Below are 9,981 nucleotides of genomic sequence, written 5' to 3' on the forward strand. Positions count from 1 at the left end.
AGTCGACTCGACAACTGTTTCGGATTTGAATTAAAGTAGCCTCTTAGACTGGGAGTCGACTCGTCTTGACCTGGAGTCGACTCGCCAACTTCTGGAGCTGACTTGGCTTTCTCGGAGTCGGCTCATCCCATGGAGTCCGTGGATCTATTTTTGAATTTGGTCCACTCGAGTCGACTCGACAATCCTGGGAGTCGACTCGGCGCTCAGAGCCCGAACTCCCTATCTTCTGTCTTTTGCCTCGTCCAGTCTTGGAGTCGACTCGAACTTCCCCGGAGTCGACTCGGCTCTCAGTTTCCGAAACACTGTCTTCTGTCTTTTTGATGTAGAGCTGCCTTGGAGTCGACTCTAGCTGTCTGGGAGTCGACTCGAATCTCAGAGACAGTAAATTGGTCTTCTGTCTTCTTTGTGGTCGCGGAGTCTCGGAGTCGACTCGCGTATTGCGGGAGTCGACTCGAATCTCAGAGTTCGAAAAACGTTCTCTGACTTTTTCCTTGTGTTCCTCTGAGAGTCGACTCTCACTTTCTTTGAAGTCGACTTGCCAACCATCGGAGTCGACTCGCGTTCCACTGGAGTCGACTCGAATCTCAGACCCGAAAACTGCTCTCTGACTTTTCTGCCTGTGGCTCCTTGGAGTCGACTCTTGCTACCCTGGAGTCGACTCGGTGAACATCGGAGTCGACTCGCGCACTTCAGGAGTCGACTCGCTGACAGATTTTGAGTTGATGCTTTCTGTTCGTCTGTCTGTTCTAAGTCGGAGTCGACTCGTACTTATCCGGAGTCGACTCGAGCCCGTGCTAGTGAACTTGATACGCTTGGAGTCGACTCGTGATACTCTGGAGTTGACTCGAGTCTCAGACTTTGGTTCAGGCTGACTTCTTAACTTATCCAAAATATTATGAACTAAGTCTAGAGACACTTAGACAAGATTTTCACTGAAACACTTAATTGAATTCATTAGTAAACAAGAGATATACTCAAATGCTTTGAGCTCATCAAAATCAAATAGGGTTTTAATCAATCACTCCACAATCTCCCCCTTTTTGATGATGACAAAACATTGAGTATATGTAAAGTGAATTGCTCAATAAACAATGAAATAAAATCCATAATTGAATTCAAATGTCTGGTAATTCAATTTATCCAAGCTTGAAAGGAGTGAAACAATAAATTTCGGAGTTAAAGCTCCCCCTTTCATTTGGAATTATATAAGCCTTCATATTATACAATCAATTGTTTGGCTTATATATCTTTAATGATTTAGCTTGATTAATATTCAGATTCTCCCCCTCAACATATGCATTCTACTATGTTTTGATTCTCTGAATTTCCTTTTAATGCTTTGAAGTTTTTGAACTGAATTTTTTGTTTTTAGAGGAAAAATCTGTCAATTTGTTCTTGAGTAGGATTCAGCTAATCTCCGAATATCCCTTGAATAGATTCTGGAGATTACTCCATTAGGAGCCCCAAAAGAGAGATAATGAGCCTCGAGGTACCAAATCCACTTAGAACAAATTTTGTGTGTTTTAACAGTTTTTTTGATTTTCATTGATTCCTTTTACATATTTTATACTATACATATTTCTCCCCCTTTTTGTCATCGTATCAAAAAGAAGGTAAGCACACACAATCAATGGCACAACCAATCAATCATCCAATGGCACAGAATTGAAGAAAATATGGCTACTCATTGTATTGATTTGCATGTAAATACATTTGAGAGTACAAAAAATAAGGCAAAACAATACAGTCAAAACAAAACACAAAAAGTAGCTATGGTCTCCTCGAGGATGTAGCTCCTCCTCTCGAAGATTTATCTCCTCCTCTCGAGGACGTGGCTCCTCCTCTCGAGGATGTATCTCCTCCTCTTGAGGACGTGGCTCCTCCTCTCGAGGATGTAGCTCCTCCTCTCAATCTGCTCTGCTCCATGAGGAGGGTGACTGCATCTGTAACATGCCCGAGCTGAGTGATAATGGACGAAGTGGCTCTGCTATGTGTAGTAGAGAGCTCAGTCACCGACGTCTGAAGTGCGTCCAGCTTGTCGATGAGCACATTCGACAAGCGCTCGGCCCCCTCGGTAGTGGTGTGCATGTCACGACCGATGTCCTCCCTCATCTGTCGAGTGGTGCTCGTGACCTCACTCATGCTATGAAACTGGGCCTGGAGCAAAGTCCTCATGTTGTAGATCTCTTCCCGCACATGAGCCGTCATGTCAGTCACGGCCGTCAGGGAAGGGACCAACGCTGAAGATGGAGCGGAAGAGGGAGCAGGCACCGAACCTCGGAGCTCCCGAAGCAACTCATCCCTCAGATCTCGGACTATCTCCTGCCGCAGCTCCCGGAGCTGCTCAGGAGCGATGCGGACCTCCATGGATGGTGGAGCCGAGGAGGAGGGTCCGGCGGAGGTGGTAGGAGCAGAAGTGGATGGAAAGTCTGGTAAGTCGGGAAGGTCAGAGTCTGGCTCAGGACTGGGGGAAGGTCTGGTGGTCTGTGTGGTGATGGAAGACTTCCTAACCCATGTCCCCTCTCTCTTCCGAAACCCCATCCTGTGTAGGGTCCCTGCACGCGTGCGATCAGTCCATCGCAATGCGCGAAAGGGTTCCCCCTCAGGGATAGGAATCTCGTACTCCCTAAATAACAAGGTGAAGACCATACCGTAGGGCAAAGTGAGCCTAGGTCTGTCTAGTGGCTCACACATGTATCAATATATGAGTTTGGGGAAGTTGATTGGGGTGTCATGAAGCATGTAGAACATGAGAGCTAGGTCTCTCTCAGATACAAAGTCAAATCTCTCGGTCTTAGGGAAGATGGACCTAGACAATATACTTAGGAGGATCCGCATCTCAATCGGAAGTGAGCTAGCGGATACCTCGTCTAAGGGTGACTGGGGTGGATGCCCTAGAACGGCCGTAAGGGCCTCAACCCTGTCCTCGGGATGTGTAGGAGCCACCCCTACTAGTGGAAGGTGGAGGATGTGGGCAATAAGATCCTCCGTAATGAACAAAGGGACACCGGCTACCGTGCCCTCGATACCCCCATCTCCCCGATGGACGGTACCGTAAAACTCTCTAATGAGCCCTGGATATGTGGGGAGATCTAAGGTGAGGAAGTACTCTAAGCCCTGGGCCCTAAGTCTATCACTTATAGTGAACCCTTCCCGGGAGAGATAGTCGAAGTCGACATATCTCCCGGTGGTGACGGCCTTCCCGGCTAATGGCCTCGCGGGAACCGCCCTTGGCGGGGAACGAGCCGGAGGTTGTGGCCTTGCGGGATCGTGCCGAGCCTTGGAGCGCCTCTCGGGACCGGCCTCGGGTCGGGACCTCTTCCGGACTACGGTTTTACGTGGCATAATGACCTAGAACGGGTTGAAAACCTAAAGGATGGTGAAAGGTCGACGGAGAAGGCTTGGGAACGACCGGGGACGACCTAGGAAGGGAGGAAAACCCTAAGGGACGGTGAAAAATCGACGGGAAAAGGCCTTTGGGACGACCGGGGACGACCTAGGAGTCGGCTCTAGGGCTTGTGAACAGTGGCGGCTGAGAAAGAAGTGTTTTCGAAACGACAAAGTTAGGGTTAAAAAGTCGGATCCCGACTGCGAGTCGACTCCACTGAGTCGCGAGTCGACTCGACCTCGAGTCGACTCCAGAATATGCGCGAGTCGACTCTCCTTATGCGCCTGTAGACCTCGAGTCGACTCCCGACTATATGAGAGTCGACTCCCCCTCTGCTGCCATCTTTGCGAGTCGACTCCCGCAAATGCGCGAGTCGACTCCCCCTTAGGAGCCGACTCTGAAACTTACTCGAGTCGTCTCTAACTTTGGCACGCACCTAAAAATCATGTTATGTTCGTGCCGAATGAGGGAAAATCACTAAATTATGATCTGATTTGATGATCATTGAAAAGAAACTCTATTTTAACCACAATCTAATCATCAAAATCAACGAATCTAGTGGAAACTACCACTAGGATGGATCAATCACTCCTAATCCCCTCCTAAGCACACTAAACCTCTCTTCACTTAGGGGTTTTGTAAAAATGTCTGCTAATTGATCATCAGTACAAACAAATTGTAGTGTCACATCACCATTCAGTACATGATCTCTTATGAAGTGATGTCTTATCTCAATGTGTTTAGTTCTTGAATGCTGAATTGGATTTTTAGTTAGATTAATGGCACTTGTATTATCACAGTTAATAGGTATTTTATCTTGTTTAATGCCATAATCTTCTAATTGTTGTTTGATCCACAAGATTTGAGCACAACAACTCCCGGCTGCAACATATTCAGCTTCAGCAGTAGATAATGCAACCGAGTTTTGTTTCTTGCTAAACCATGAGATTAGGTTTTCTCCTAGAAATTGACAAGACCCGCTGGTACTTTTCCTATCAAGCTTACATCCAGCGAGTCTGAATCTGTGTATCCTATTAAGTTTAGGCTAGATTCTTTAGAGTACCATAACCCTATATTCTTAGTTCCTATTAAGTATTTAAAAATTCTCTTAACTGCAACTAGATGTGATTCCTTAGGATTAGCCTGATATCTAGCACACATGCAGACACTAAACATAATATCAGGTCTACTTGCAGTAAGATACAATAAAGATCCTATCATACCTCTATACAGTTTCTGATCTACAGATTTACCTGATTCATCTTGGTCTAATTTGCATGATGAGCTCATGGGGGTGCTGATTGACTTGTTTCCCTCCATATCAAACTTCTTGAGCATCTCCTTGATATATTTGGCTTGATTGATGAAGATGCCTCCTTCAGACTGTTTGATTTGAAGCCCGAGGAAGTAGTTCAGCTCTCCCATCATGCTCATCTCAAATTCACTCTGCATCAAATCAGCAAATTCTTCGCAGAGGCGATTGTTAGTAGCACCGAAAATGATATCATCAACATAAATCTGTACTAGTAGCATATCTTGGTTTTTCTTTTTCAGAAATAGTGTTGTATCTACATTACCCCTAGAGAACTCATGTTCTAGTAGGAATTTGCTAAGCCTCTCATACCATGCTCTAGGTGCTTGTTTTAAACCATAAAGTGCTTTGTTCAGTTTATATACATGATTAGGGTATTGATGATTTTCAAAACCAGGAGGTTGTTCTACATATACCTCCTCATTTATATACCCATTTAAAAATGCACTTTTTACATCCATTTGAAATAGTTTGAAATTCTTAGAGCATGCATATGCTAATAATAATCTAATAGCCTCAAGTCTAGCTACAGGAGCAAAGGTTTCATCAAAATCTATACCTTCTTCTGATTATAACCCTTTGCTACTAGTCTAGCCTTATTCCTTATAACAATTCCATTTTCATCAAGTTTATTTTTATAAATCCATTTAGTACCTATAATCGGATATTCAGAAGGTCTCTCTACTAGATTCCATACCTTGTTTCTAGTAAATTGGTTTAATTCTTCTTGCATTGCATTTATCCAATTTACATCATTTTCGGCTTCTTCTATATGTTTGGGCTCAAAGTGTGAGACGAAAGCTAGATGGTTATTTAAATTCCTAAGAGATGCTCTAGTCCTAACCGGTTGAGATGGATCATCTAGAATTAGTTCCTTAGGATGCCCGTGAGCATACCTCCAAGCTTTAGTTAGCCCATGATTCACAATAGCCTCTTGGCTTGATGATGCTCCTTCAATCAATTTTTGATTATCATCTTGTAATGTCATCTCATCTATCTTTTCTTCAAGAATTTCAGCATCATCATCAAAGTTAACTTTCTTATTAGAGGAGATGTCACTAGAATCATCAAATACAACATGTATAGATTCTTCTATAACTAAGGTTCTTTTATTAAAGACTCTATAGGCTTTACTAGTTGTAGAGTAACCTAAGAATATTCCCTCATCAGATTTAGAGTCAAATTTACCTAGATTATCTTTCCCATTATTATGAACAAAACACCTACATCCAAAAACATGAAAGTAATTAACTTTTGGTTTTCTGTTTTTCCAAAGTTCATAAGGTGTTTTCTTTATGATGGGTCTCAATAGAACTCTATTTAATATATGACAAGAAGTATTAATGGCTTCTCCCCAAAAGTACTTAGGGAGGTTACTTTCACATAACATAGTTCTAGCCATTTCCTCTAGAGTTCTATTTTTCCTCTCCACAACTCCATTTTGTTGTGGTGTCCTAGGTGCAGAAAAATTATGGGTTATCCCCTTTTTACTACAAAACTCATCAAATGACTGATTTTCGAATTCGGTACCATGGTCACTTCTAATGGCTATTACTGAAGTATCTCTAGCATTGGTTACTTCCTTATGAAACTTTTTAAATACTGAAAAAGCTTGATCTTTATGTGCTAAGAACATAACCCAAGTGTATCTAGAATAGTCATCTACAATAACTAGACCATATTTATTTCCACCTAGGCTAGTGGTTCTAGTTGGTCCGAATAGGTCCATGTGTAATAATTCTAGAGGTCTAGATGTAGAGACACATTTTATGGATTTAAATGAGTTCCTAGATTGTTTGCCAAATTGACATGCTTCACATATTTTGTTCTTCTCAAATTTTAATTTTGGCAAACCTATCACGGAATCTCTTTTAACTAGTTTAGTTATTGTGTCCATGCTTGCATGACCTAACTTACGGTGCCATAACCAGCTAGCATCATTATCCTTAGTTTCATTAACAACTAGACATTGGTTATGTTTGGCAAGATCTTCAAGGTCTACAACATACACATTCCCACGTCTAATTCCTTTAAAAACTAAACTATTGTCATTAGGGTTTGTTATAATGCATAGTGATGGTTTAAACATAACATCATACCCTTTATCACATAATTGACTAATGCTTAATAAGTTATGCTTAAGACCATCAACATATCTAACATTATAATAAAAGTAGAAGGGGTAATTTGAACTTTACCAATACCAATGATGTGACCTTGGTTGTTGTCTCCAAAAGTCACAGCACCTCCCTTCTTAGCTTCAAGGATGAAAAATTGATCCTTGTCACCCATCATGTGTCTTGAGCAGCCACTGTCCAAATACCAGCAGTTTTTGTTGACCTTGGCTGCAAGGCACTCCTACACAAGCAAATCATATCATCTTAGGTACCCAAGTTTTCTTGGGTCCTTCATGGTTAGTCAAGTTGGTTCCTTTTGGAACCCATACCCTTTTAATTTTTCTTTTTGTTTTACCTTTCCTAAAATTACACACATTTGCTTTATGACCTATAGTTCCACAACAAAAGCAGGTTATTTTCTTAGTTTTACTTTCCCCAGCTTTAACAAAGAAGTTACTAAGAAGTTTTTGTTTATTTCTTGGTTTATATCCTAAACCCGCTTTATTAAATACTGCTCGTTGACTATTTAGTATCATATTTAACTTTTCAGAACTATATGTAAATTTTTCAACCAAAGGTTTGTATTTGTTAAGTTCTTTAGTTAGTGTTTGATTTTCTGCTTTTAGATCATTTAGTTCTTTTGTGAGATCCTTGTTTAAGATTTGTTTATGGTTTTTAAGTTCTGAAAATTCCTTAGTTAGTTCTTCGTTATCTTTACTTAAGGTGTTAGTTTTCTTAATTAAGAGTTGGTTGCTTGTCTTAAGTTCTAGATTTTCTATGGTGATACAGTCCTTATCCTTAACTAGTTTATCGCATTTAAGTATGTATGATTGTTTAGCTATTTTTAGTTCTTTATTCTTAAGATTTATGGCCTTATATTCTATCATTAATTCATTAAATGCATCATAAAGTTCATCAAAAGAAAAATCGAGATGTGATTCAGATGTTACCTCATTTTCATTGGCCATGAAGCACAAATTGGCCTTTTCTTCTTGTTCTTCATCCGATGATGAAGATGATGCGTCGGAGTCCGATAAGGTGGTGACGAGGGCTTTCTTCTTCTTGTACTTGTTGCCCTTCTTTAGTAAGGGACACTCAGCTCTGATGTGTCCCGGTTTTTTACACTCATAGCAGCCAATCCCCTCATTTTCCCTTTCCTTACCTTTGTCCTTGCGGTAGGAATTTGAGGGGCCTCTCCTTTGATGATAGGACTTCTTGTGGTTGATGAATTTTCTGAATTTGCGCACAAGAAGAGCCTCACCATCATCTTCCTCATGTTCTTCTTCTTCACTGCTGCTACTGCAAGACAAGTCCTTGTTAGATGAAGTAGATTTAAGAGCTATTACCTTTTTCTTATGGGAGGACTCTTCCTCGTTGTGTTGCTTCATGGTTAGCTCGTGCGTCATTAGGGATCCAAGAAGCTCCTCAAGTGGTAACTTGTTCAAGTCCTTGGCTTCTTGGATTGCCGTCACTTTAGCTTCCCATGACCTTGGTAGACAACGAAGGATTTTCCTGACAAGCTCACTGTTAGTATAGTTCTTGCCAAGGCTTTTTAGGCCATTGACAATGTCAGTAAACCTAGTGAACATGCATGTGATTGTTTCATTAGAATCCATTTTAAATAGTTCATACTTATGAACCAAAATATTTATTTTGGATTCTTTGACTTGATTCGTGCCCTCATGGGTCACTTCAAGTCTGTCCCAAATCTCTTTTGCAGAATTGCAAGTTGAGACCCTATTGAATTCATTTCTATCTAAGGCACAATAAAGCACATTCATAGCTTTAGAGTTTAGTTGTGCCTTTCTCATGTCATGTTCATCCCAATCCTTTTCTAGTTTGGGTACCGTGACACCCTCTACATATATGGATGGGATGTATGGCCCATTTACTACAATGGTCCACATCTCATAGTCTTGGGCTTGGATGAATATTCTCATCCTAGCCTTCCAATATGAGTAGTCGGATTCATTAAAGAATGGGGGTCTTTGGGTGGACTGACCCTCAATGTGGGAAGATCCAAATGGGGTTGTCATTTCGATCTTTTACTCTTGGGTGGAAGAGTTTAGGCTCTGATACCACTTGTTGCCCAGATAGACAACCCAAGAGGGGGGGTGAATTGGGTTTTAAAATAATCTTACAATTTAAAACGATGTGGATGACTAATTAAAGCTATTGCAAGTTGTTCGATTAATTGCTATGTGCTGTGAGTGATATGAGAGTAAGAGAAAGAGAGACAATCAATCACAAACACCAAGTTTTATAGTGGTTCGGAGCTAACCCTTGCTCCTACGTCCACTCCCCAAGTCTCACTTGGGAATTCACTATAACCCCTTGGATTACAGCCGGTTGTTTTCCAAGCTCACAACCAAACTTGTTGTTTTACGAGCTCACAACGAACTCGGTCGGTTTTCCCAGGCTCACCGACTAGAACCAACCCCGATTGTTTTCCCGGGATCACAATCGAACCTTTACACGTTGGTTTTACACTCGGCTCACCAACCAACCTCTATACCCTTGATTCAATCCCCCGATTGAACCAAGCAAAGACAATGTGTAGATGAAAAGAACAAACAGAAAAATACAGCTTCTCAAAAGCAGATAAATGGCAATATGAACAATAACGAAGTTAAGAGCCCTCAAACGCTTTTAAGTTGGAGAAGAGGAAGGGCTTCTTGAACTTCGGGTCTCCTCTTGAATGTGTAGTCGACTTGAATGCAGGAGGAGGCCCTTTCAATGTTGGGAAGAAGTAGGTGGATGCAGTTAATGCTGCTCTTCCCTCTTTTTCGTTGAAGAACAAGTTGCAGAGATTGAAAGCTTGATTACTTGGAGTGGAATGGTTGTTCTCTCCTTTGCTACAGTCCTCTGTGGCTATTTAAACCAACCCCCACGGAAACTAGCCGTTAGAGAGCTTTTTCTGCCCGTTCTGCACACTCTGTACACCCTGACAATGTGTCCGTTGGTGGGTTGGAGTCGACTCGCGCGATCAGGAGTCGACTCGGCTGTAGCGGGAGTCGACTCATGCTTTTCTGGAGTCGACTCGGCAACTGTTTCGGATTTGAATTAAAGTAGCCTCTTAGACTGGGAGTCGACTCGTCTTGACCTGGAGTCGACTCGCCAACTTCTGGAGCTGACTTGGCTTTCTCGGAGTCGGCTCATCCCAT

This window comes from Phoenix dactylifera, chromosome 4, assembly GCF_009389715.1.
Source record: "Phoenix dactylifera cultivar Barhee BC4 chromosome 4, palm_55x_up_171113_PBpolish2nd_filt_p, whole genome shotgun sequence".
NCBI lineage: Eukaryota > Viridiplantae > Streptophyta > Magnoliopsida > Arecales > Arecaceae > Phoenix > Phoenix dactylifera.